Below are 24,101 nucleotides of genomic sequence, written 5' to 3'. Positions count from 1 at the left end.
ATAGATAGATAGATAGATAGATAGATAGATGGATGGATGGATAGATTAGATAGATAGATAGATAGATAGATAGATAGATAGATAGATAGATAGATAGATAGATAGATAGATAGATAGATAGATAGATAGATAGATAGATCTGGTTGTTTTAGATTTTTAAAAAGTATCTCTTCTTAAAGTTTATTCTGGAAAGACCACCAAATAGCCTTGTCTAGGAGTACCATTCTGCATTCCTACTGAACTCAGTTGTTTGTGTGGCTGGCATCAGCACAGAAAAAGGTAGTGATTGTGCTAATGCATTTTCTCCATCAATAGATGTCAGAAATGTTTGTGAGTTTAAACAATGTATGTATTTAAATGGACTTTAACAATCAGACCATTAAATGTGTGATTGCTCACACACAGTGATCTGATTACTTTCCTAGGCTCTGGCTATCCCTTTCTTTCTCCTTATTATTTTGCAATCTGTACCTTGCCATGGATAATAGGGACTGCTGAATTTACAATAGTACTTTACATTTGCTACTCAATGATGTGTCTCATACATTTTGTTAGAGAGGTGACCTAATTTTTATAGTAGAAATTCTGGCTTTGTTGGGGTGTCTGAGGTCACAAAATATATTGTGCTTGGTCCATACCATCATGCGACATCTGTTCTTGCTCCTGGTAAGTTTTCTCTGTGACATCTCATTGACCTTAAAAGTATGTGTAGAGTCAGAAAAATACTCAGAGTACTGGAGGTGGTCTGTTCCATGAAGGTTTAGAAATATTTAATATTAATGAGTTTTAGGAGTGATAATAATTTGTTAATACTTGTAGTTTGAGTAGGTCAATGAAAGCCTGGAGAGAAAGATATGCACTGTGGTAACACTTACTGAAAAGCACACAGTACATCCCTCCAGCTTTGTGTGTCCTAGCATCCTGAGTGGCATTTAGAGTTCCTTACATACTGCTTTATGATTTCCTTACTGACTGAGAAGTGAAGGCCTCCTCATCCTAGGACATGACTCACCATTTTTCAATTATAATGAAGAAAGGTCTTGTTTGTTGCAGGCATGTTTCAAGCAGTTGGCTGGTGGGACTTTGAGAGATGCTGCCGCCCGTGATGTGGTGGAGTTATCATGATCAACCACTCCGTTCGGACTTCAACCAGTGGCCATGAGCTTTGTCTGATAGACCACAGCAGGAGTTGGATTTTTAAAAAGGAGCAAACCAGGTAAGGTGCGAGGGAGACATCTGCTCATTCATCACTTGTACCAAAGGCTTTGGAATGCTTCCAGGAGGTACTGAATAATGTATAGCTTTGTGGTTGATTTTCTAAGTCCACTGAAGAGGTTGTTGAAGAATGAGACTTCCTTGCTTCGCAATGTATAGAGTAATAATTCAGTCTTCTTTTTTTCTTTCAAGTGAAGAGAGGGGATATTTTAAGGTATACATTAAGCAGGCCTGAGGATACTCTAGATTTTAATTTAATGTAATAGCCAAAATTTGCAGGTAATAGAGTTCTTCTCTATAAGGAGTTATTATGAACTCTAATGACACCAGCAGTTGTACTTTTGAAAGTGTAATAGGGAAAGTGTTGATTTGACATATTCATATTATATAAAACATAGAAATATGAATATGAGTTCATAGTATGTAATCTTATAAACATTCTTTATGCTTGCTTCAGTTCAGAAAATTACACCATTATTCTTGCCTTTATTTCTTTGACAGTATATATTGTTCTGAATTCTATTCATATAGTATCTAAAACAATGTTGCACAGTCAGACTGGTATTGTATAAAGAATATATAATAAGAAACTCATTCAAATATTAACTAATTCTTTGTTTCACTCTGAAAAATTCTTATTACCCAAGATCAGACCTTACATTTCTCATTGACTCTCTTCCACTCAAAAATACATTTTAATTGATCAATTATCCTACCAAGCCACCAGAAGCTAGGTTCTCTGCCTTTAAGAGAGTCAGCACTTTTCTTTAATGCTTTGGAAAGCAAAGTTTTCTGTAGGCTGAATTATAACCACAAAAATCCTGAGTACAAGTTTTAATGTTGAAACCAATTGGGTGAGGTAAATGTGCCATACAACCATTTGAGTTCTTTGAAATTGTTGCAAATTTCTCCTTTTAACTTGTGAAAAAAAAAGAGTAATTCCACTCATCCAATATAGTATATATATATATATATATATATATATATATATATATATATATATATGTGTGTGTGTGTGTGTGTGTGTATATATTTCACACACATGTGTGCAAACACACACAAACACACATATACACCTCCCCACACAGAGTCCATTAGAACCTAACATATGCGAATGAAAATTTGACTTCATAATATCTTGCATATTATATGTTACATAATAACATCATAGTCTATATAACCATTTGGATGTTAATTAGGACATCCAAGGTGTTAGCAATCAACAAATTGTAACAAGTCTAACATGAATACTTTCCTAACCACTTATCAACATGATGCTACAGAACATGAATGTGAAAAGCAATCTCTTATAGATTCAAAACTTGGTTGGAAATTATAAACGTGTGGCAGAAACCTGAATTCGGCAGACTGCACGGATGATTAGCTTGTTTTGTTTTCAAGGCCATAGTGTCATTCACATTTACAAGTTTTATGGATCTGTAATAAATTTAAATGCTAGATTCATTACTGGAACAAAGATCAATCCAACCACATAACACACATCTTATTCAATCCTTATCGTGTTTTTGTTTGTTTGTTTGTTTTTTCTGTTACACTCCAAAACACTGCAAATTTGGTCAGAACTTAGTAATACTTGTATCTGAGATTCTCAGGATTCTCAGGTTTTTAAGCTTGCTTTTGATGAATGCAGAGGAGTATTTATCATAATTGTGTTTATTATAGTATTTTCAACAAATCTGATTTCATATCAAAACTTCAATGTTGTAAAGAGAATTGTAAGGGGGAATAAAATGCCCTGTTTTCAAGAAAAACACTCATGTGACAATCCAATTAGCCATTATCTTGCCACAAAGGTAGAGATCACTCTCATTTTTGAACTTCACATTCATTTTGTAGGATATTTTGTCTCTGAAGTGCTTCAGTCATTGGCTTGGGGAAACGGTCCAGTAAGCAATATGAAACAGCTTCCCTTTCCAAGGTCCTTTGAAGTAAATTTTGTTAGTTACAGCAGAGATAGCACCTTCTTCAATAGTGTGTGAAAATATAGTTTGAAGGTACCCTCTAGAATACATTCTCGGTTAAAATTAACTATTTTTTAATGAACAGAAATATATACATTGTTGCTTTATGTATCACATTAATTTTCTAATCGTTTTATTTTTTTGTTATTTGGACGTTCGTTTCCCAATTTTACTGTGACATGGCTTATTATAAAAAGACAAAAATGTCAAGGTTTCTAAGTTCTACTTCTCAAAAGTTTATTTAAAATATCCATGAAATTTCATTTGATTTGTTAGCTGAGAAACATTTTATTCTTTCCTAAAGCACTCTTGAAGGAAAGGTTTTTCTAGCTCAGAATTATAGTATTATATGTTTCAACATAGAAGCAATATTAAGCTATAAAGACAGGATATGAAAGGTGAGATTGTTTCCAAGGCAGTTTTTTTTTTCCCAAGGCAGTTCTAATAAGAGTTTACTCCATGTAACATGATGTGCAGTCTCCAAGGCAGTTCATGAAAAACACTTGGGTTCCTTCTATATGCAGTGCCTTTATGCTCATGACCTGCAGAGAGGGAAGTGAGGTCTTGCCTGTGTATTTCTTCCCATTCTGAGGCCTTCTGATACAAAATCTTGAACGTTTCATAAAGCGGCTCCTCTATCAATACAACTACCACACAAACTTAAATGCTTTGAACATCGTTGGAATTTATAACCAATGTACAACAATACATAGACAGAAACAAAATAATACCATTCTCTTCCTTTCCATCAAGTGAGTACAAACCTGGACAGACAAACCAAAATACACCACAACATGTGAAAAGCTCACTTTTGACAAAATATGTTAAAATCATTCATCAAATTTTTACTTTGCTATAAATTGAGATGGATTGTTAAGCATAAGAGGTTGGTAAAAAAATATCTTAAAATGAGAGAGGCGTGTTTTCCCTCCAATTAAAGAGGAAGAATTTTAGGACATGACAGACAGACATGAGAGCTCATTATACAATCTAATAGCCTCAATATGGTGCTAAAATGAACATCATGTCGGAAGAATGGGGCACTTGACCATGGGGCACAGGATGAGATGGAAGATGACAAATAGGTAGTGGCTGAGTTGAAGAACTTTGTATGTACAGGTATAGTAAAATAGAAACTAATGCCATTAGTATAATCCACCTTAGAGTTTCATCTACATCCTGGCAGAGGGTAGAATGGAGCCATGAGAGGTGTGTTTAGAGAGGTACAATACACAAAGAATGCTCAGATCCTTCCCTGCAGAAAATGTGTATATAATAGCTGACTGAGTCAGCACAGCCAGCAATATTCCTTGTCTACCAGCAGCTCTTCTATGCTGTCAAACGATAGCTAAACAATTGTGTTGCTGTGAAAATAGACTCCCACGTCTCTACTTTCTAACATGTTTAGGAATAGCTTTAAAATCCTTCACACAAAAGGGGAGCTTTTGACTGTCTTGTTTTCATCACACTCATGGACACAGCTGTACAGGGGCACACAAACACTGAGTGTGTGCTTGGAATTTAACCTCAGATCCTCGGCTTGAAATTTATGCTTCAATTAAGGTGGGGGCAGCTGCTACCCACTTTACGTTTCCTGTGAGACTTTCATCTCTCAGGCTTTATCCTTCCCTTCATCGTTTTATCATCACATCAATCAGTGTTTCATTCCTTGGGAGCCCAGCATGCATGGCAGGCACATTTTTATGTCCAGAAAGCAAAGCTACCCTACTTAGCGTGTACTGCTTACTTAAACCTAAGTAAGTAATTCTGTTGAAATCATCACATCCTTCCTACCACAATGAACATTTGGTGAAAATAATAGGGAACACATGAAGATGTAAGGAAAGAAAAATTATGAAAATGCTCAGCAAAAAAAAAAAAAAGGTCACTATCAGTCTATGCTTTCTTTACATAATCCTCAGTGAGCCAGGGCACATTACCACCTCCACCAGAGGAACTTCATACCTTGCAACATCACCTTCATTCCAGTTATTTAATTGGAAATTACCATAGCTACAAATCATTTCTCAAGTATACCAGAGTCTGGCTATTTGTGTACTTATTTTTAGATGCATTCTTTGACTGTGGTCTGTGCAAAACCTAGTAGCCTTACTCTAAATATACAGTCAGGGAAATATTGATATTATTCATTGAAATATAGGTTGTTAAGGCTGACAACCTTAATAGTCTTCCTTAAGACCTAATTCTAGAGCCATAAGATGTGCATTAGATGTGTCCAATGACTAAAGGAGCGTTCAAAGCCTGTGTTTTTGGCAATAGACTCCATAGCTCTCTTTGTGGGTGAGCAGAATAGTTTACCTCTTCTCTGAAAGTAAATGAAATGGTTAAGGAGTGTGCTTAGTGTTGTAAATGCTCAGTGTTAGTTTTATTTTGTGGTTTTGTTATTTAGTTTTGCTTTGCTTTGTCGTCGTCATCATTAACTTTTAAGTTCTGGGCACTTTGAATAAATTTTTGTTGAGTTTTATAAACTTGTTATTGAAGATGACAATAGCTTTATGGTTATGGTTATAGCCTTTAGGAGTATTCTGTTTAACATCATATATCATTCATATTATACTATTTCTGGGGATTATAGTATCATTTTATTTACAGTCAAAGATTACAATGTTTTATTCTTAGCAAATTATAGTGTTTAGATTCAGTAAAGCACACTGGAACTCTCTAAACTAGATGTTAACACAATTTTACAGCTGTAACAGTTTACTTGTCTGTTCACACAGTTCTCTAATTCAGAAAAACTTGAATCTGAAATCAATGAAGCAAGATCCATAACTATGCCTTTGACCATTTTTATTTTATATAGAGGAGAAATATTATTAAATTTGAAATTAAAATTTTGAATTAATGCTGCATTTACTATGGCCCAATAATACTTTAAAAGTGGGGATCATGATTAAATTCACGTGTCAATTAAGACTGTAATAGGAGAACAATGCAGATACCTCAAAGACAATTACCCAAGTAGCTGGGCAGAGCACTGTGGACTCTTGGTAGTATGCAGCTCCATTCTTCTTAGATGAAAACACTTCTCTATTATTAAGAATATGATGGAGGAAAATGTAGATGAGAAAATGGCATTGAGCGATGGAGAGAGAAGTAACCAAAGCTGAATCAATGACCTCCTAGGATAGAAGTGTGGTCATGACAAACCAAGAGGGGCCTGTCACTCATCCTCTCTTAGAAGTTTACTGTTCCCCTCATGTGAACAGAAGGAGCTGATATTGATGCGGAGTTGGTCATGCTTGTAAAAAAAGCATGATGTTGAATGGATTAAAATCCAAGAAGCCACGCCAAGGTCTAATAAAATATGTGCAAAAGGTTTTGGACAGAGAGGTAGTAAATCACTGAGTGAGAAAATTGAACATTTCATTAGAAAAAAATTATTCATTGAGGTTTAACAAGAAATTGTCATATGACTGCAGAAAAATTTTACAAAGTCTTTTCTGCAGAAATGTTGAAGGGACAATAAGTACACTGAATAAATCATGTCACTTTCCATTAAATCTAACTTGGTAATGAAATGATAATGATAAACACTAAAAATTAAATATTAGTTCTGTGTAAATCTATATTTGCACTGAAATGTAGGCATAGTTATAGCTGTATTTGAGATGAAGAAGCTGCAAAATAGAATAATACATTTCCAAGGCACACATAGCTAATGTGTCAACAATTTTCTCCCAAGATCTGTTCTTTACAAGAGCATATAATATTTTCATATAATTTTGGTTTTCAGATTTCTAAACAAGCAAACCATTCCTTTTTCCAATGTATACATTTATGTATACAATATATATATACATATATATATATATATCTCACTTAATTGTGTGATACATTGATATGATGTTATGTAACTTTCTGCTCCTTACTCATGTATGTATTTGCATCTTTGTGTGTGCATGTGCATATGTGCATGTGTGTTTATGGTGCTTTGCTTTGAATTTGAAAATATTTGGGAGGATAGATTTCTACTGCTTCTTTTGTGTGGCGGCCCATTACTATAATGAATACAATGCACTGTGATTCTCACCAAATGTTTGCTGAAGGTACTGTCAACAGTCATCTGCATTTGTGTTGTGAGTTGGCCAAATACACTTTCTTTTCTTCTGTTCTCTCATAGTTGTCGCTCATCTTTCCTTCTTACTTTTCTTCTCTCCTTTCCTTTCTTTAACCTCTAAAGCCTCTTGACTTTCCTCTACATCCCTACCTGTAGACATACTAATATATTTTGCTTTGCATTTTCTCTGTTTATGCCAATTGTAATCTACATCAACATATCTTTTCTTGAGATATGAAAGCTGTCAATAAACTTATAATTCTCTTTTAAATTTAATAAAATTCAAGCCAATGCTGCTTACTCTCTCTACTGTTGACCACAAATAAATAATTATTTTAATTAGTCTGTATATCCTTGAGTTCACTACACAACCTAGGCTGACTTTGAACTTGTTTGCAGCAATTCTTCTACCTTAGCTTTATGCCTTTCACAAGTTTAATAATAAAATTCAATATTCAGGCTACATTTTATATGTCCAGTTAAGGCTAATTCCAAAAACAAAGCCACTTGTATCAGTTGCCTCCTGAATGCCATCAAAATATTTTACTGAGTATAATTTCATGAATTCTAGGCCATAAACAATAGCTTCAGCTTCCTATTTTTCTTCCAGATAGACTGAAAACAATTTTTATCTTAAATATTAACTTTATTCATAAAGACCATATGATGCCAACAATAATTTGAATAGATATGAAACATTATAAGAAGAATCAGTAAATCTGTGAATCAGTACGGAAAACCATAGCTAAGCAGATTCTGGGAAGGTGTGATAGTGAGCTGGAACACACATAAAATCTCAGGTTGTCCGTCTACAGCTAGACCTTGATACTAGTATAATAAATCACATGTGTCATAAAGAAACTGTAGGATATCTTGGCAAGAATGCAGCTAGGGCAGAGGTAGGAAAAAACTTGTCTGATATAATTGAGAAAAGCTGGATCCATTTGACTGTACAGGAGAATTTCCAAAGGCAGGCACAGAACAAGAGAAGATATTTGGGAGCAAGGTTATAGAAGCCAAGTTATGTCAGGGTAAACACTCTGGATACAAATTCTAAATCTGTTCTCTTGAGAACAATAAAAATGCTTGATTACCATGAAAAATGCAGAACAATGTGCTCCAGGAAACCTAAATCAAGTCAACTTGGCTTTTGAAAATTGCCCATTTTTGTCATCTACCCAACAAGTGGATTGGCAAGGACAAATCATTGAGAAAGGTAGGATCCATTTCAGCTGAATGACTAAATGAAGTTATAAAGGAGAAACTATCTGGGTAAAGTTCGGAGTGGCAGACAGTAGAGGGAAACCACATGCTTTAGCTGAGAGGCTGCAAATTTAGAGCTCACACACTTTTGCTCATACTCCCTACTAAGTCATAAATGACTGTTCTTATCCTGGAAAATTATGCCATGAGAAAGATATCTTTGACAGACTTTGAATAGTCCCCCTGTCAAGAATAAGGCAGACTTGGCTACTGTTGCTCTTCTATAGCTTAGATGCAATCCCTCATGAAGCCAAGCAGAGTCTGGGTCATTCAACACAACAGGATCACATAGTTCATCAGTTCATAGGATTCTAAATTGCCCTAAATGTTATTGTTGGTATTTTTATGGACTTTCCTGAATACTTCAGAATGAACCTATACAGAAGTAAAATATCACAATTCCTTGTGATCATTTGAATTTTGCTGTCTCACTCCTTGACGATTTTGCAGTCTGTGTGGTCTTTTCCACTTTTAGCACCACACCATAATTTGGAGCCCCATTTTATCACCTAGAATCATTTGATATCTTTGTCTTTTAAAAATAGATTTTCTGTCTAGAAGATTATCCAGATACCAGGATATGCATTTTAATACGGAAGGATTTCACCAAAACTATAGTCACCAGATAATGTTAGAGAGCTAGGGAAGGGAGGGAAGCTGAGACAGGATTGGGGAGGGACAGAAGGAGGAAGAAAGAGAGAAAGACAAAGAGAGGGAGAAAAGACAGACAGAGACAGACAGACAATGAAAGAAGACAGGCATACAGGAGAGAGAGAGAGACAGAGAGACAGAGAGACAGAGAGACAGAGAGACAGAGAGACAGAAAATATTCTAGTAGTGTAGTAATGACCCCTTCGGGTTTGTTAATCTCAAAAAAAGCCCACATCAAATATCATTGCCATGCCCTGAAGGATAAAGTATTTATATCTTAACTCGGTATGGGAACTTTGTATGATCAAACTCTTTATCTCTTGGGGTTCATAAATTCCAGGCACCCTTTTTAAATTTTTTGCCTCTGTTATCATACACAGTTTGTCTTCCCCTGGTATAATATGGGGTTCCTAAATCTTCTTCTTTGACCACTGCAGCAGTGTCCACTAGATCTGTTTCTCTCACTAGAAAGTGAATCCTCTAAGGCAGGCATCAGATCCTATTCATCTTTGCTTTCCCAGGACATTTACATCTTAGTTTTGGCACATATAAATGAACATATGCCTTTTTCTTCTCAGTCATATCAAGATTAACTCATATAATTCTTCATCAATTTTGATGATTAGAAATCAAATACTGATATCCTTGTCTTTACATAACTTAAATGCCATTATGGGATGTGAGAAAAGAACAGTGGGCTCTAGAAAGTCAAGCAATAAATATTGGAGGCTGGAAAATATGATGGAAATGATCAGTATTGAAAACAAACTCTATCTCCCCCAACTGAAAATACTTCAGAAGGTATTCAACAGTACTCAAACTGTGACTGTATAAACACTACAGAAGTGATGTGAGCAATTAAATTCCTTAGAGGAAAATGATAGAAAGGTTGTCAGTTTAATTGAATTTGCTGACTCCATATAGCTAAACCTAAGCTAGACTTTAAAGATCAGTATTTATTTTAAATATATCTTAGTTGAATTTAGCATGTCCAAGATCATGTGTGTGTCAACTCTAGATGACAAGTTGAAAACCTAAATAAAACACACACAAAATGAATTACATTGGCTGTCACCATTCTATCACTAAAATAAAATGTGCCTAAGGTTCCATGCCATTTGTCCTAAAGTGACAATTAAAGTAAGAACCCTTGTGAATAATAGGAGAGGCATCAAAAAAGAATCTACATTAATAATTCAACACATACAATTAGTTTCTGGAAGTTTGATTATAAGTAAAATGATACAAAGTGGAGGTTAAAATATAAATCTCTGTGGTGAAATGTGCTTAGCATATGCCAGAAGTTGGGTTAACAACCCCCCAAAACACATAAAGAGAGACATAGACACACACACACACACACACACACACACACACACCACACCACATACATACACACACACACCACACATACCACATACGAGCACACACATACGTGGACACACACACAAACCACAGACACATGCACACACCACAGACACACACATACTACACACACAGCACATACGCATGCACACACACACACACACACACACACTGAATTAATGTTTAAAAATGCTGAGTGTCATTCCCATTGAATTCATACTGCTTTTCACATGATTGAAAAAGTGAAAATTTGTAAATTAAAAAATCTGAAGTCAGGAATGAAAAACTTACAAATTCCTAGCAGCTTCCTATCCTAATCTTAAATCTCTCTAGGATATAAATCTTAACATTTAGATATGCAAATGGGTTATTGCATGAGTAAATGGACCATCTTTATTGTAAGGCAGTGTGCAAGCTAACTGAATACTTTTATTTCAATAATAATGTTTATTTCAAGGTGTGAAGTTATAGTAAAGTAGTAACATTTCTTTGGAAGAAATATGTAGTGTTTTTTCTCCGTTTGACTTTCCACCAAACAGAATTCTTAATTATGACTTGGAGAATTTTCACCATTACTGTCCAGAAGAAAGCAGTAAAATACAGATTGATTTCATTTGTCCCAAATTCTGATCACCATTCCCAAATGAGTGATAGCTATCTCACTTCTGTGAGTTATGTCCCATAGCTCATCCTTGTCAATATGTGTTACAAATGCTTGTTTCAAATTGTGGCTTTTAATTAATCTAAATAGTTGCATTGAACATCATTCTATATATCCTAGTATAATCATATATTCTATACTGCCGAGAGTCTGTGTCTGGTTTGCTTTGAAAATTCAATCAAAATTCTGATTTGCATGGAACTACAGGTTGAGTATTGAAGTTTCTCCCAAAGGTAGTATTATAAAGATCAATACAAAATGCAGCTTGCCTTGCCTACTGCAGGATGTTCCTGTTTGGGGACGGTTACAGATTCAGGAAAGAATTCTGTATTTAGAAACCCAGAAACCAGAATGTGAGTATGTCAAAGTCATACAGTGAAGTTAGCACAGATACTTAAGCCCAGATTATATCAGTGTTTATATATATATATATATATATATATATATATATATATATATATATATATATATATAATAGTAACAGTTGCTGTATGAACACTGCATGCCATAAATTAGTTAGAAACAAAAACTATTTGGATATCATTTTCTTTATACTAGGTACTGTGAAAAGTTATTTTCCCCTCCTTACTAGACACTATAAATTCTAAGGTCAAGCACTGATTTCATCTCACACTTAAATAGTGTCTGGAAAGAAGTGACATCAGAAATTGCATGAATGAGCCATTGAATGGTTAAAGATGTGCATTTTTATACTTTAAGAAGTGAGCATTCCCATTTGTACAATATATTAAAACATGGAAAGTACTAATTTCCTTGCCAAGACTCTAGAACTGCATGCTTTAATAATTCATAAAGATAAAATTTTCTTCCTGCAGGCAGATCATGGTATCTTTAGTGTGCTTTGTTGTGAGGCACTCTCAGCCTGTGTTCTGCATATATCTGCTGTTAACTTTCCTTTGGTTGTGTCACACTAGCATGTTCAGAGGACATTAAAACAAATAGAACAGCTCATTTTTGAAGTATGCAGCTTGTTCTAGATGTTTATACATCTAGTGAAATTCATTTAAAAAGGACTTCTGAACATAGCTGTACTAAAGATTGTATTGTTACCATTTAGTACTGTTAATTTAATAGGTACATAGTTGTAAGGTTGTTGTTACATAAGAAATTAAATGCCAGATTTTAATATTACAACTTGAAGCAGCTTAGAGAGGCATCATTTCATGACTGCTGAGAAACTTACATATTTTCAGGTACAAGACAGAAAAGTTGCAATAGGGACCCGGGCTCTGCACTGACACATTGATATTCCTCATCTTGCCTCGTATAAATAAAACAACTCAGTTCACTCAGAGTTATGTTTACAGCACCATCAAGGAAACAGATAACATATCACCATGTGTATTCAATATTAGAGATATACCTGACTAAATGACATTGCCGGGTACTCAAGTCACCCTGAGGTCACATTTTCAAATGTTCTCCATCCACACTGAATGCACAATACTAAAGAACAGTGGAAATGTGTTGTCAAAGACAATGAAATTGAAAGGAGCTATATAATAACATTCTTGTGAAGATGGTCTTCAGATGATCGAATGACTCCATCAGGAGTCCCCCGAGTTTATTTGTAAAACTTAAATTAACAACCATCTGACACTCTAGATGCCTTTTTGTGTGTGTGTGTGTTTCTCTTTTACCTCGTTTGTACTTACTATCTTGTAAAACATCAACTATATTTTTTAATATATTGAGCTCTTGTGAGGTTAAAAATCACTTGTTGGCACTGGCTTACATTATTGAGAGTATAGACCAATCTGTATTGATGTTTGGAACATGACAAGATATGTTTGCCCATGAATTACCTAAAATCTCCATGCATCACATTTACATTATCTGCAAATGCCCATTCTTCATCCTTTATTCAGGTCTTTGAATTATTTAAATTACTATTTTTAACACCACTAACTTTCCCTTTAAAAAATGGTAAAATTTTCTATTTTATATCACTGTGTGTTGCTTCTTCAGGTTTCATGTATTTGTTTCATAGTCCTAATAACTTACTATCTGGGGATAGAAACAATATAAAATCATATTTTTTTAAAAAAAGGTTAAATTATAAAGCAAAGGAGTAAACCAGTAAAGGGAGTACCATGAGTGATGTGAAGAGCTGAAATCTTAGATTATGCCTAAGTCGTGCCTTCAGCAGGTCTTTGAGGAGAGCTTCCAGAGCATTGAAGTTATGAAGAGCAAAGAAGGCTCTGAGGAGAATACAAGTCAAAGGGCTAAAACCAGCAGAAAAACCATACCAAATGGGAAAAGGGATAGGATGAACTTGTTGCTTTTGTTCCCAATATAGCTTTCGTTTACATCAGTGTTGAAGATCAGAATTTAAATAGGAAAGGAAGAATGTAGAGTACTGAGGGTAAAGCTCAAGGGTATAGCACTGGCCTAGAAGGTAAGAAACCCTAGTTCTATACCAGCATCTCATCTATTTTATTTACATATATATCCTCATGCATAATACACACACATACACACATCTGTAGATGTGTACATATACAGGCAATATATATAATACATACATTCATACATATAATATATACATATATTGGGAGACATGATAGATTGATGGTAGATAGATAGATAGATAGATAGATAGATAGATAGATAGATAGATAGATAGATAGACAGATAGACAGATAGACAGACAGATCATACATATATCTCTAGTTCTCACTATTTTCTCTGCTTTTTAAATGTTCTGACAAGCTCAAGGCTTGCTCCACTCAGCATCTCCTATTGTCAGCAAGGTGTATTCATCAGAAGGAAAGCTGTGTTCTTCCTTGTCTACAACTCTCCAATCATGGGTCTTACAGTTGTGGTTAGTCCCCTTGCTAAGGAAACGATTTTTAACTTTGATATCTGGCATATAGGTCTCAATATATTGTGAGATCACAGGCTTTTCTACAAGTATGTTCACTGATAAAGGATGCCAAAACCCATTCATTCAGGAACAGCTACAGAGTGGTTCAATCCAAGTTTGTTGTTTGTAATGCCTCCCATTATATAAGAGAATACTCAAGGTCTGCACTCTCTTTTAAGGGTTCATACGGAACTGCCTTGTACAGTCCTTCAGTGATTTGGTACTTAGCTGTCTTGTGCCCCAGGTATACTTGAGCCTTTGTAATAGTGCTCACTATCAGAGGTTTGGGAATTAAATACTAATGGGACATTGTTCTTTAGTGAAAAGTATCAGAGGGGTTTGTGACTTTCTTTTTCTTCAAGTGTTTATATATATATATATATATATATATATATATATATATATATATATATATATATATATATATATATATATATATATATATATATATATATATATATATATATATATATATGTATGTATATATATATATAGATCACTGTGGGTTTTGCCTTGTTGGGATTGAACTCTTTAGGCTATTTAAATGGTGTGAATAGTACAATAAAGAAGCCACCTTATTGAACTCAAGAGCAGGATGGTATCAATGGATATTAAAGAAATAGTCTTTTCAAGAATAATATGTGTAGTCAGTTTATAATATTGAAGGAGAATAAAATACATATGAGATAGTGGTACAGTTAGACACTTTATAATACCATATTTGATATTTGAATTTTCAACTACATACAAAGAAAGATCCCTGAGATACTATTATCATGGGACAGGCACATTCTGGTCCTCCAAATGACAGGATTCTTCTTGTTGCTATGGTGAGTCTGGACATGATAGAATCAGTGGGGACATAGAGACAAGGGTTATGCTACTAAAACAGCTTCCATCAGAGGAGGGGGGAATTTTTCTGCCTATGTTGAGGCAGTTAACATCATTTCAGTGACATACAAAGAGAGAAAAAGGATGCTGGAAATTCAGTCCTGGCATCAGCCATTATTAGGTGTAGCCAGTGCACAGGAGACTCTGATGAAAGTTTTGGGATGGGAGTTATCCAATTTCATTGTGGCTCCAAATTATATGGGTGTTGTGTCACGACATAGATTCTAATTCAGAAGTTCTGAAATGGTTCCTGTTATTCTGCTCCTTACAAAGTCCTAGATCATGAGGTTGTTAGCCAAGAAGCTCGCTGTGCTTGAATGCTGTAATAGAGATTTGTTGGCATCTTTTTTCTCTTCAGGATTCTCAAAAACCAAAGTATTGGAATTGGTTTAGCCCTAGTTTACTTTCTTCTTCATTCTTCATACAAGGCATCATTCCTTATGATGCTTGCTATCCCACTGACACCCACTGTAACGTCTTTTAGAAGGCTGATGATGAATAAATTTCTCACTAAAATTTCAAAATGTTCTCCCTCTACAGATGTCTTTAAGTTATTACATCATATTCTTTTTATATATATTTATTCATTTATAAGAAAAATATAATACTTTTAAACTGTAAACATCCAACTTGTGACTTGTTTACAAATTTTATTTTCTTCATTAGGTATCCATCCTCTGGACATCAAAGAAGAGAGTGAAATTATTTGTCTCCCAATAACAAAGGGTGAGAGTCTTCTGACATTTTCTAGAGGGTTTTAAATTAATTTATTTTGCAGAAAAGGAGCATTCATAAAAATGCATATACAAAGTTAAGCAAACAATGGAACAGCATGAAAAATTATTTTCTCTTATGTGTTTAACTTTAAATAGCTGTGCATTTAAAGTTTTTGTTTTTGCATTTGTTTCATTATTGTTTATACATTTGTTTCATTATTTTCTGCAGTTACAGAGCAAAGCAAAATGACCCTGGATAAGAGTACACTTTTCTTTGAGTAAAAAAGCATCATAATCTTAACACTAGTATGTTCCTTAAATTTAATGAAGAAATATTCAGAACTGAGCATTTAAGACACTAACAGTCACAGGGGCTTTCTTCTACTTACCACATGTGAACTTTGACAAATTAGCTTGACTTTCTGAGTGCCAGGCTGTTCACTGGTAAAGTCTGACTTGCAGAAAGAAATACATCATGGCTGGGAAGTAGTGGTGGAGACTTTTAATTTTAGCACCCAGGAGGCAGAGGCAGATGGATCTCTGTGAGCCCAAGACCACTTTGGCCAGGCAGGGCTATTTAAAGTGACTTTGGGGGGGAGAGAGAGAGAGAGAGAGAGAGAGAGAGAGAGAGAGAGAGAGAGAGAGAGAGAGAGAGAGATATCAGGAATTTGATAACAAGAAATCTATGCCTATAAATTGTAAGCATGGTATTTGGTACACTGTAGACTCTCACTGGATATTAGGCATTAATCTCAGTAGTATGAGTGTTAATTATTACTTTCCTAACAAGAACAAATTTGATTCAGAAAGAACTGGCTGGCACAGCCTTTGAAATCATTCGTGATCTGGCACTCACATACCAGCTGCTAATTTACTTGTTTATTTCATTTGATTTTCCTTAGCTGCACATAAGGCAAGTGGGTGGCAGAGCTTAATTTATTTGTCCCCTTTTTCTGAAAATGTGGGGTTTTGGCTCTCACACTATTTTGAGGCATGGCCTGGTGGTAGCACTGGGGATGTGCACACTTTGGGAAGGTGGGAGGACTGTGTACCTCTCCTGGTGGCTCCAGCGGCGTTCTTTCCCCAAGTGATCATCATAGGTGCTACATTGCTGGTGCTACCAGCCAAAGGCCTCTCCTCCTACAGATCTGGAAACACATGAAAAGAGCCATGACTCACAGGCTACAACTTTCTCAGCTGCTTGATACAATCACTGATAGGCTCAGCTCCCATGTTTGCATCACCCCTCAGGCTGCCTGAAGGGGATAGGGTTCTCGAGCTTTCCAAGGCAGTGCTTCCAGAGGATCCCTGACACAACTGGGACATACTGTGGACAGGGTGGGACACAGATGCTGTCCCTTTGCTGAAATCTACGGAAGGATGATCTGAGGTGGTAGGAGGGTATCTTCGGATACTTAGAGGTATGGCGTTTGCAGTATTTTTTAAATCTTTCTTTACAAACTGTCAAAGAATCCCTGCTTTCTTGCCTTGATCACACACAAATTGAACTTTGTACATTTCTTTGTTAGCATTTACCTTGTGTTGTCTTGTGCTGTGCTTCTGGCTATGGCCTCCCTGCCTACTGTGGACTATGTGCTCAGTGAGGGCAAATCTTTTCATTCACATCTTTGTTTCATGAGCTCTGAGTTCAATGTCTAGCAGACAATAGTGCTTAAATAGTAACTCTTAGTTGTAAGAATGCACAGGTTGATAAATGGATAGATGAATAAATGAATGGCTACACTCATCAAATGAGAAAAAAAGATAATAATCCAGCATAGTGGATTTTTGGAGATATACAAATATGTTCTAATTAGCAATAAGACATTTGGTGGAGAGTATTCACTTCAAAGTAATTTAGATACAATTTGGATATGATTTTAAATTAAAGAAGAAATATCCTTAAAAGTAAAAATTGGCATCTCTGATTATGAACATTGTCTGAACATGCCTTAAATAAAATTTAAAGCATAATTAATTTACATAAAGATAAATTTATTGAATCTATAGGAAATTTACATAGAAGAAATATTAACTTTCAATGAGAAAAAAAATGATTGGTGTTTATCCAGGCACTTCTTGTAATAGTGTTTATTAAATGCCTAATTTGGCTGGGTACAATAAACTGACAGATGACTTGAAGTAGATATTTAGATGCTTAGAATTAAATCAGGAAGCAGATGGATAAATAAATAATTGTAGTAGTAGAAAAATAGAGATCTGATCTCTGGGCATGTTTAGCTATACTCAGAAAAATGTGATAAAGGAAAAGGTGACGTGGAACTTGGAATATATCTAAGGGTTTATCCTGACTGCAGGAAACGAAAGAGTTGTGTTTGTGCAGGAAGAGGGAGAAAGAGGGAGAGGGCAGGACAGGGAGAGGGTAGGACATGGAGAGGGCATGGTGAGCAAAGTGTATTCTGGGAAATGTAGGACCTCAGTATTTTACAGCAATCACAGTGAGTAGATGAAACCAGAAAGGCAGGGGGAAGGGAAACTGTGGTTACAAAACTGATCCCTCCACGTAGCGGAAGTGTACTTGAGAAATATAATAATCAGTGCTGATTACTGCCCACTGATTGTAGAACTTTGCTGACTGAGCACTCTAATGTCTTTGTAACCTTTATTGTTGTTCTCCTGCAATGAGGAAGTATAGCTCAGTTGTGTAGTTCTAGATCCACATGTAAGGCAGTTGATTAAAATAATATGATAAATGATTTAGTTTTATAGTTTTATGTGCTAATTGCACATACACCACTTTACAAATCAGAAACATGCTTGGAAATGCAAATAGTGTTAGTAAATACTCAAATGGACTCACTATTCAGATTATCAGAACAAAATCGACATCATCATATCGTCCATCTCAATAAATGTAGGAACGTTTAAATGTATAAGGCAATCTATTATTTTATCCATAAAGGAGATAAAAACTGTTCTAAAATTGCTTTTTGTTAGTTTCTTTTGCATGATATAGAGTATATACCTGAAGTATTTACTATAAAGTTTTGTTTGGTGGACAGTGTCTTACTCTATAGCCCTCATTGATCTCAAACTCTTGACAATATTCTGGTTTCAGCTTCCTAAAGGCCAAGATTATATGTGTAAGCCTACAAGCTTCAGCTTATAATCTAGTTTAAATTTTATTTTATTTATTGTTATCCATATAAATGATTAATTAGACACCAGTTTCTGAAAAACTGGTTTTCAAAAATATTTAGTATGTTAGAGAAAGGTTTGTAGGAAACCAAAAACTCTTCTTTAAAGGCTTTCTGATTATATTTTGATATTTATTTGACTTGATTTGAGTGTCTGTTTTCAAAGAACTATGTGTAAGAACACAAATAACTCTGACATTGAAACATGTGGTAGACACTTATGCTGTAAGGCATTAGTGGAAGTAGTTTTATTTAGCAATGTCAATTCCTTTAATCTTCACCTATAAGGTGGGTAAACTTTTAGAATCTCCATTTTACAAATGAGAAGTACATGACTGAAAGGTCTTAAAAAAGATCTTATTCTGGTCATGAACCAGAAAATGCAGAAGTTAATTATTGTTTTTATGTTTATCAAGACAGGATTTCTCTGTGTAGCTCTAGTTTTCCTGAAACTAGTTCTGTAGTCCAGGCTGTTCTTGAACTCAGAGATCTGCCTACCTTTGCCTCCTGAATGCTAGGAGTAAAGGTGGTATACCACCACCACCTGACATATTGTTTTTATTTATATTCTTTTGGTACCAGAGAGCAAACTTAGGACTTTGAACATGCTAGGCACCCACTTAACCACTGAGCTCTATTTACAATTCCCTGTTGGTGTATTTGTCATAGTTGTGTAACTTGCCTTTGTGTGTGTGTGTGTGTGTGTGTGTGTGTGTGTGTGTGTGTTGTGCTAGAGATTTAACTATGGGATTTGGAGACAGTGAACTATATACCCGCTCCCCAACATACTCACACACCTTTACCCTCTGCAACCCACGCTTGTCTTGTTGGTTTGTTGGTTGGTTGGTTTTAGAAGCATGGGTATTGGTGTACACTCTGTGTTGTTTTGAGGGGTGAGGTTTAAAAGTGTAGAAACTACCACCAAACACAGACACTATTGCATATGCCAGCAAGATTTTGCTGAAAGGAACCTGATATATCTATCTGTCTCTTGTGAAGCTATGCAGTGCCTGGAAAATACAGAAGTGGATGCTCACAGTCAGCTATTAGATGGAACACAGGACCCCCAATGGAGAAGCTAGAGAAAGTACCCAAGGAACTGAAGGGATCTGCAACCCTATAGGTGGAACAACAATAAGACCTAACCAGTACCTCCAGAGCTCATGTCTCTAGCTGCATATGTAGCAGAAGATGGCCTAGTTGGCCATCATTGGGAAGAGAGTCCCATTGCAAACTTTATATGCCCAAGTACAGGGGAACACCAGGGCCAAGAATTTGGAGTGGGTGGGTAGGGGAGCAAGGGGGGTATAGGAGACTTTCAGGAAAGCATTTGAAATGTAAATGAAGAAAATATCTAATTAAAATTTGAAAAAAAAGTGTAGAAACTATAAATTTATTCACATATGGTGGCCACTTTCAAGGATGAACAGAAGGATCATGAGTTTGAGGCTAGCTCAGATATACAATAAGTTCAAGACCAGTCTACACTATGTTTAAATAGTAAGATAGCATCTCAACAAAATAAAACTAAAGCTTTGGATGAAGGAGGGCTTTTTCCTCGGCCATTAGATGATTTCACTTGTTAAGGTGCTGGGATTTCCTCCTTGTCTTTGATGTTCCACCAAGAGTGCTTTCTGGAAAGATGTATATAATTGACTGTGCTTGATAAGCCAATGCCAGCTGAACTTGTCTGAGTAAATTAAAACAAAAATTTTACAAAAAAAAAAAAATTGAACCTATAGGGGCCATGTTCTTAGATCTTAAACAGTATACTTCATTTCAAGTCTTATAAGAGGACTGTGACCTTCTGGATGTCATAGTGGGAGAACAAGTCATAGAGCCATGAGGGCACAATCCAGGAACTCAGCAAAGAGAGAATTTTATTAATGGAATGGTGGGTAATGCTATAGCTGTGTCTAAAATGGTGGTAGGTTTTTTTTTTTTTCAGTTGTAGTTTAAGCTGATGTCATAGCCTGGAAATTTTGATAAGCACAGTTCCTGGGATGGAAGGTACAAAGTGGATGAGGAAACAGTTTTGGTGAGCAGAGCAGAGTCAGTGGAACAGCCCAGAGGACAGTGAGATAGAGCACAGATGAGCTTGGAGAGTTCCACCTATATTGAGGGTGTGAAGTTTTCAATTAGAATAGCAGTTCTGAACATGTGGGCCACAACCCATTTGAAGTGTCAAACAATCCTTTCACAGGGTTTGCCCAAGACCATCAAAACCACAGGATTTATATTATAATCCTTAACAGTAGCAAAATTACAGTTGTGAAGTAGTAACAAAAACTATTTTTATGGTTGAGGGTCACCACAGCATGAGAAACTATACTAAAGGGCACAGAATTAGAAAAGTTGAGAACCACTGGATTACAAGACTTACTGTGCTCTGTTTTGTCTCATTTTGCTTTGGTAAGCAAAGGAAAAAGATGATGGAAGATAAATTAAGTAGGTTCATTCAAGATCGATTAAATGAACAGCAGAGAGATTTGAAAGGTCAATAAGGGGAAAAGATTGATGTTCTAATGGATTTAAGCATTTCCATAGGAACAATTTAAGCAGAAATTTAAAAGAATGATATAAACATCCAAAGAATCTAAATCTGAAATGAAAAACCAAACCTTGCTGGAACTGCATTCCCATAGCACAAAACACACAGGAATAGTGTTCCCCATCCTGCAAAAACAGGGCTTTTTAGATAATATACAAATCTGAATGAAAAATCCATCCTTTACTTCTTTACCATACTCTGAAGCCCCAAATAACACAATTCTTTAACTTTTCCTCTATTGTTTGATGACAGGTTTGCAAAAGATAGATAGCCAGAATGTCAGTGCTAACACATTATGCCCGGATGTCTATGTTTGCCCTGTGGTATGGAATGATGACGTATGTGCTGCTGTATAATGAGCATTAATGATGGTCAGAGCTTACTCAGGACACAAGATGCCAGGGATATCTGAGTGGAGAGATCATCTGGCATTAGTGGATCTTCTTCCCTAAGCCTCTGTGATTTCTAAATGGGCAAAAAGCAAGAATATAAATCTAACTTGGGTTTCAGCTTTCTGGCTGAACTTCCTGGGAAGCACATGTATATATTTCAAGATGAGCATTCGTATCAGGAGAAACATTATCTGAGACTTTCAAACTTAGGGAAAACAAGGAGAAAAACATTATGACAGAAAAGAGAAAAGGAAAACACCAGCTCATTTTGTTGAGTTGTACTTGAAATTGTATGTAACCAAATTAACATTTTTGAGGCCCCTGAGTTTAGGGTGAAGTTTGGTGAGTCCGAATTAGAAATGTCTGTAAACAGCAACACTTGGGTGGCTTCTGCCCAGGAAAGAAGGTCACAATTGGTACAGTAGAGCACATGGCAGGCATGCTCATTTTTTAGTGAGCATGTTATTTCTTTTTAGTAAAATTCTTTTTTGGTGATTTTTTTTCTTATGACAGAGGACAGTGCCCCAAACTAAATGTTCTTCTTTTTGTTATTCCATCACATGGAATCCTCTAGGTCATCATTTCTTCAAGAGGAATTCTTAACAAGCCAGAACTTAGAAAGCATCTGAAAAGATTTCCTAAATGGTTAGCATATTTTTAAAAAGAAGGCTGAGTTTTAGTGTTTGTTACACTATGTTCATCTTAATCACATTCATCAAAGACTAGTCATTCAAATATGAAAAAAAAAATACTCTGGTGGTAGAACAGTGTGTCTTTCTACCTTCTAACTCTAATGCGGACTTCTAACATCTATCCTTTTCCCTCTGGTAGTGAATGTGGAGCCAGTGAAAAAAAAGGAAAGCTACTGGCTCTGGAGAACAAATTCAGGGCTATGGACAGAGGTGCTGCTGGAGTGGGGGCTTACATATATACCCAGTTATGCTATCATTTTACTTTGTTCTTTTAACAATCAAATCTAGTTTTATTTGAATGTTTTTCAGCTCTGATGAGGTTCAAACCTGCAGTGCCATGCATGCTAGGCAAATGACCTACCAATGACCTCTGGGTACTTCCCAGTCCTTGTGCTTTTTTCAACTTTGAAAAAAATCTTGAACAGCAGAAAGATTCCAAAGATAGTGCAATGAATTTCTGTGTCACCTTTATCCAGAATTAGTCTTTGTTTAAAAATCCGTGTTCTTTGCTCTATTTCTCAGTTTAATTTTGCCAAGTGTATTTCAGAATAAGTTCCATATGTCATGTCTCTCCATTCTCTGATGTTTTCAAGTGCATTTGGTAAAAGCAAGAATATTTCCTAACATAAATATCATCCATTTGTTAAATTTCATCAAACCTTCTTTACCTCTTCTGTAATCCATGATGAATTTTGTCAGTTGTCTCACTCATATGATGTACAGAGCAGATGCCAATATAGTCTCAAGTCATTATTTCTTTTACCGTATTAGAACTTTGATTCATAGGAAGATATGGAAAAATAATTTTAGATATTTATAAAGGGCCCATGAGGACATTAGATATATTGAGTGTCTTTTAATTCTCATAAGAGACATGATTGTGAAGTAGTATATCCATTAATGTTCTCTGAGAACTCCATCTCCATTGATTTTGTTTATACATGTGTGTTTATACAGTTATATTCCACAAAAATGATCTCTAATCAGTGAGGATTACATAAATGATGCTGATCTCATAGGAATATATTGCCTGGTAATATTGCAGCTGTCTTAGTTTGTGTCAGAACATTGTGGGATGTTTACACCATGATGAACTTGCTTGTCAAAATAGAGCCACGTGATGTTGTCTTCCAGTTGTCTTTCAGTATCTTCGATGTCTTAGAACGCTCAAAGCCCTCACATAAAATCCTATAGACTTAAAATAACCTCTAAATTACTTATAGTATTTAGTTCAATGTAAATGTAACTGCATCTTATGCTGCATTGTTAAGAGAACTAGGATGAGACAGAAGTCAGTGCAGACACATTTTTTAAAGTGTCACCTAACCAACATCTTTATTGTTTATGATGTTATTTCATAAGGATACTGTCATACAGGAATGCCATGAAGTTTAAGCACATTCCCTCATACAACCCTCTCCTTTCCTCTCTCTCCCTTCTGCTTCCATTGTTCTCATCACCCTAGTTTTTTTTGTTTGTTTGTTTTTTGTTCATATTTCTTTTTTTTTTTATCGTGTGATTTCTTTTTTTTTTAATTAGGTAATTTCCTCAATTACATTTCCAATGCTATCCAAAAAGTCCCCAATACACTCCCCC

The 24,101-nt window shown here is 35.5% G+C and overlaps 1 protein-coding gene across 15 annotated transcripts in view; it reads left to right on the top strand.

Annotated features, from left to right (window-relative positions):
* Lingo2 (leucine rich repeat and Ig domain containing 2) overlaps positions 1-24,101 on the top strand; it is a 1,160,577-nt gene that overhangs the window by 850,760 nt on the left and 285,716 nt on the right. For all 15 annotated transcript variants that reach the window (XM_029476375.1, XM_029476378.1, XM_029476377.1 and 12 more), the window contains 2 exons: positions 1,054-1,216; positions 15,663-15,722. The gene's annotated coding sequence lies outside the window, so the exon portion shown is untranslated. The remainder of the gene's footprint in view (positions 1-1,053; positions 1,217-15,662; positions 15,723-24,101) is intronic.

This window comes from Mus caroli, chromosome 4 (genome assembly GCF_900094665.2).
Source record: "Mus caroli chromosome 4, CAROLI_EIJ_v1.1, whole genome shotgun sequence".
NCBI lineage: Eukaryota > Metazoa > Chordata > Mammalia > Rodentia > Muridae > Mus > Mus caroli.
Note: the sequence above shows the minus strand (reverse complement) of the source record. Positions and strands in the feature narration are given on the sequence as shown.